The sequence below is a fragment of the Sciurus vulgaris genome (genome assembly GCF_902686455.1).
Source record: "Sciurus vulgaris genome assembly, chromosome: 5".
Lineage (NCBI taxonomy): Eukaryota > Metazoa > Chordata > Mammalia > Rodentia > Sciuridae > Sciurus > Sciurus vulgaris.
Window position 1 is genome coordinate 179444021 of NC_136465.1, and position 5495 is coordinate 179449515.

At 61.5% G+C, this 5495-nt stretch overlaps 1 long non-coding RNA gene across 1 annotated transcript; it reads left to right on the forward strand.

Moving 5' to 3' along the window:
* Positions 1 to 1108: 1108 nt before the first annotated feature.
* LOC306661511 lies at positions 1109 to 4993 on the forward strand. The gene is made up of 3 exons (XR_013763889.1): positions 1109 to 1247; positions 3062 to 4165; positions 4251 to 4993. It is a non-coding gene; the product is annotated as an uncharacterized lncRNA (long non-coding RNA).
* The last annotated feature ends 502 nt before the right edge of the window (positions 4994 to 5495 follow it).

Consider the following 5495-nt stretch of genomic DNA (forward strand, 5'->3'; position numbering starts at 1 on the left):
TATTAGGGATTAAACCCAGCGGTGCTTAACCACTGAGCCACATCCCAACCCTTTTATTTTGAGACACAGTCTTGCTGAGTTGCTTAGGGCCTCACTAAGTGAGGCTGGTATTGAACCCTGGATCCTCCTGCCTCAGCCTCCAGAGCCACTGGGATACAGGTGTGAACCACCACACCCAGCAGGGTCACAGATGAGCCTGAGGACACTGTGGTCAGCAAAGGCAGCCAGATACAGGACAGGGTTGCACAGTCTCTCTACAGGTGGACTCTGAAGAAACAAGTCAGCTGCACAGAAACGGTGAGCAGACCAGCATGTCCTGGGGGCAGGTGGTGATGTGGGTCCCACTGGGGAGGAGTCAGTCCAGAGCAACGTGCAGCATCAGGATCACAGCCACCATGCCCGGCGCTGGGGATTTTCCAGCAGGCTCTCAGGCGTCTGGCCACATGTGCACACGCACACACACCCACACAGGGCCAATTGGGGATGATGAGCGTGCAAAGCAGCTCCCGGCGTGACTAGGTGTGAGTGGCTGCCGTAACATCATCAAACACCTTCAACCCATACACCAGAGTGAGGAGACTGAGGCTCAGAGAGGTTTCAAACTCACCCAAGGTCACACAGCCAGTTGTCAGGGCTAGGATGGGCGTCCTGAGGCCGTGCCTGCACGGTCAAGGCTCAGCCTCCCTGCTAGGTGTCGGCCAGGCCCAAGGGGCCTGACTGCTCACTCATGGCCACCTGAGAAGCCACAGCAGGGGGATAACTCAATCACAAACCAAGTTACCCTCTGCTGTTGAGAACGCGTCTCGGGCAGGGTGTTTTTGGGCCGTCTGGCATTGCGACGTGCTAACATTGAGAACGTATTAAGCACAGCCCTACTTTCCAAAAATAACCTGTGTCCATATGGCCTCCCGCACCTCAGGCAGGGCGTGTGGGGACGCTGGCCTGGCGCCAGCTCGCGGGGTCCCGGCTGTGGCCCCACGGGGGCCGTCTCGGCCACGCTCTTTTGTCCTGGGTTGGTGCTGCTTCCTGAGCCTGCTTCAGAAGCGCACTGGCTTTCAGCATCGAGGCGGGCCCACGTACCCGACAGGACAGGCAGGGGACAGGGGCACAGAGGAGAGAGCAGGGCGGATGGCAAGGTCCCTGATTCCTTCAAGTGCGAAAGGACCCTGCGGGGACACTTCTGCAGAGAATCTGAACCACCTCCCCGGCCCAGTCCGTCTGCTTCCCGAGTGGAACAGAGTCATCTGGTCAGCACTGCTGATAACACCCCAGCCACCAACAATCGGCTCAGGCGCAGGAATGAGATGGAATGGCGGAGGGAGGGCCGGCGCCTGGCAGCACCAGCACGGGGCCACCCGTGACCACTGGGAGCCGAGCACTCTGACAGGCCTCCCTCCAGCCCGCGCCCTGGCCAGGCTGGGGACGCTGGGACGGGTGTCCACTCTGTGGAGGGGAAGCTCGAGCAGGGAAAACTCCCAAGATCCTGCCTGGCACCTGTCCAGCCCATCTAGCTCTGAGTGGGCCGTGTCCTCTCCAGGTGGCCCTCCAGGGTGACTTTGACCCAGGACAAAGGTGACCACACCCAGGCTTCTGAAGGGGTCAGGCCCAGCGAGGCAGAGGCCACCCTGAGGCTGGCACCTGGAGCCGGCGGCCTCCATTCAGGCCAGCGGGGCCCCACGGGGCCGGGCGCCTTCACAGCAGCTCTGGAAGTGGGGAGCCTGGGGCTGTGTGCAGAGGGCACCAGGCTAGTGCCCCTCGGGGTGACTGCACAGTGCCGGGCTGGGCAGATGCTCAAGCAACACCGAACTGGAGGCTGGGAGCCTGCTGGGGGAGGCAGAGGCTGGCCCAGCCCAGAGGCCAGGCCAAGGGGCCCCAGAGGCCACCCTGGGCAGCGTGTGCAGAGGGAGCACCTACCGGGGTAGGACAGTCGCCAGGCTGGGGGCTCCCCTCTCCCAGGCACAGCACAGTCAGGGGTCTGTGTCACCAGGGACGAAGGAGCAGGCTGGCACACAGAGGGGACCTTCTGGAAGTACGGATGGCGGCCCAGAAGCCAGGGTTGCACACCCCACCCCCCCAGGGCAGGCAGGTCCGGTGGCACAGGACACCCCTTGGGGTGAGGGCAGCGACGAGGACGGTGGCAAGCGGATTTCCCAGGGCCGACATCACTGTGGCAACACGCAGCTCCGCCCTTCACTCATCTCTGCCAGCTCCAGCAAGGTGGCCGGCCCAGCTCCTGCGGCTCCCACAGTCCTGTAGGGAGCTGGCCTCCGGGAGGGCCTGCTGAGCGGATGAAGGCTGGAGGACGAGGCCCTGCTCCTGTGGAGGCCCAGCCCCTCCAGGGCAGAGGAGCGCCTGCATACTGGCTCCTGAGCACTGGCTTGTGCCCACCTCTGCTTGCTTCTGGGACAGTAACCAGGGTCACACGGTCAACGCAGGCTTTGCTGGCCAACGCCCTTCCCAGGGCTCTGTGGCCAACAGAAGGAAGCTCCAAGTGAGAGAGCTGACACTTGCCAGGGACTGCTGAGAATGGGGGTGGGCTGAGTGTGGCGGGAAAGGCGGGCGGGAGCGTCCTGCACAGTTAGGGGTTCGTTACTCTCATGTGACGAAGGCGCAAGGGCGAGAAGCCCGATTTCCATCCACTCTTAGGTCATATACGTCCTCTACTCCCAAGGCCACCTCGTGGTCCTAAGCGGGGGCATCCGCTCCAGCCACCACTTCTGCATCCCAACCACCTGGGAGGAGGAAAAGGATCTAGCACATGTGCCTTTAAAGAGCTGCACGCACAGCTGTGGCCATTTTGTTGACCAAAGCTTGGTGGGTCCACGGCGCCTAGCCATGAGCTAGCAGGACGCGGGGAAGACAGAGCTTTATTTTGGGCAGCCTCGTGCCCAGCGCTGTTAGGGATGAGAAGAATGGGCTCTGGAAACAGGTGCCAGCCTCTTCCACCACCAGCGACAGGTTGTGAGTCCAGCCAACTTCGAAGGCACTGGCACACTGCAATGTGTCTTTTGTGGCTGTATTGCTAAAATAGATTTCATTTCTCACGGTTTTACCCTCACAGAAAAGTCGAACAGAAGCACAGGGACTTCCACCTGGCATCAGCACTTGCTGCGCTGGCCTGGCGCCCGCCTCATGCCAAGGAGCCAATAGGGAGCCAGCCTCAGATCTGCGCTCGCCACTGCCACAGGGCTCCCTGCGGCGCTCCGCAGGTTGGGCCAGGTGCCTGGCTCCCACCCCTGCACAGCGCCAGGCGGACTATCTGCTGCCCAGCCCCAGCCTCCCCCGCCCCGCCCTGAAGCCGCTGGCCCTCTGCTGGCCCCACAGCTCTGGCTTTGCCCTTGCACCGCATCGCTGGGTCTAGTCCGGCCTTAGGGTGGCCTCTTCCCTCCGTCGTGTGCGTGCAGGGCTGCTCTGTGTGCTTGCGTGACCTGGCAGCTCATCTCCGTTCCTGTTGCCTGTTGCCTCACTGTGTGGACAGATGCAGGATTTTGTGCTTCCCTGCTTCCCAGGTCGGGTGACCGAATGAAATCCGTGTAAGCCGGGTGCCACCGTGCACAGGGACACTTTCACCCTGTTTGGACAGACAGAAGGGAATGTGCTTGCCGAATCTCACGGTTGTGTTCAGACTCTCGGAAACCCACAGGCAGTTTCCAGGGCGTTGTGCCCTCTCCTCTGCAGGGCCCAGCCCCCCGCAGGGAGCTCAGCCACTGCCCACCCTCCGGCCCTCAGGGCCGGGATTCCGACCCTTCCCAGGGTGTGCAGGGCCTCTCCAGCTTTGGTGGACAGTCCCAGGTGCCACCAGCTGCTCTGCATCTTGGGTCATCTTTTGTGAAGCATCCAGTCAAATTGTTTTAATTGAGCTGATTCCCTGTTCCTGAGTCAAGAGTCTGCGTTTGGATACTGGCCCTGTGTCAGACGCAGGCTTTGCAAGCATTTCTCCCAGTCTCAGTCTTGTCCCTTTATTCTCTTAACGGTGTCTCTTGCAGAGCCATTTCCAAGTTCAATGAGGCCCAGCTCACCTCTCTCCCTCCCTCTCTTCCCTGCACCAGCCAGGCCTTGGTGTTGTGTCTGACGCGACCCTGGAGTCCAGGGTCAAGCGGACCTTCCTGCATGTTCTGCTAAAACTTCCTCAGCTCTGCACTTCACCTGTAGCCTGTGATTCATTGTGAGTTGATTTTGTGAAAGGTGTAAGGTCGGTGTCTACACTACAAGGTCTTTGCCTGGAGATACCTTCGTGAATATTTTTGCAGCCATTAAATGTTCGTTATGAGAACCGTGAGGAGGCTGGAGATGTCAGGACCATGGCTCGCCAGGGCTCCGGTGGAGAAGCCAGCTCTGGGTGGGTGACGGGTTGGGGAAACAGGGAGGAAGGCGAAGGCGGGACAGGCGCAGGATGACCTGCAGCAGTCTGGAGGCTGACTGGGGAGCCCACCCCAGGACCTTGGGATGCCATGGCAGGTACGAGGGACCCTCCCCTGGGCAAGGACGGGTGCCCTCCTGCTAAGAGGGTGACGGGTGCAGAGGTCCAAGCAAATGCCTGCTAGGGCAGGGCTGGGACCCACAGCCCGGAGGGGACACTCCCGCAACCTGATCCGTGGGCATCGGAAGAACAAGAGGTGTCTTTCGGGAACATAGAGTCTAGAAGGGGGTGTAGGAGGGGATCCAGAGGGCACGAGCGTGGTCTCAGCAGAGGCCTTTCAGTGCCCGCAGGAGGGGCAAGGTCGCGCCTCCAGCCACACGCCCAGCCCACAGGTCCACCCCGGGCAGTGGAGGGAGTCCTGACCCCCACTCCTGCAGAGGCCTCAGTCACCCCCACCCAGCCAGGAGCCTCTGGTAGGCGGTGTGGGCAGGTGGACAGCACCCTCTGCTCACAACTCACGGGGTCCCACAACGCAGCCGGTTACAGGCGAGCACCCCAAAGTCACAGCGCTCTTACGTAGCAGAAGCCGCTGTCCTGGAGCCACCTGGAGCCACTGTGTCTGTCCCCTCTGTCAGCTGCTCAGAACAAATCTGCTCCTCAGGACGGGGGCCGAAGCTTGGCGTTTTAAAAGCTGAGGCCTCGGCCCCGCGGCCCCCACTGGCCCTGCGCGACCTGCAGAGAGCAAGCCTGCTCCCGCCAGCGCCTCCTGTTTGCAGAGTTTTTAATCTGCGCCGAGACCCAGGGCTTCTGTTTGGACACAGAGGAACAGAGCTTGGCAGTGGCTGGCCCAGGGGCACACGGGCAGAGGACAGGCTGCATGCAAACTCCGTCCTGCTTGGCTCTGAAGACGGCCTTCTCCCTGGCCGTCTCCCATGGCACTGCAAAGCCATGTCCCCTCTCTCCCCGACCACCAGCCTCCTCCTGCAGAAGGGCATCTGTGACGGGCCCTCGCACCCAACCAGGGAATGCCTGTCCGTCCCCTCTGCACACATTAGGCCAGTGCTCAGGTCAGTAACAAATGCCTGACCAGCAGTGCCCTACACAGGGTCACGTTAGACCCCAGGTAAGTGGCCCA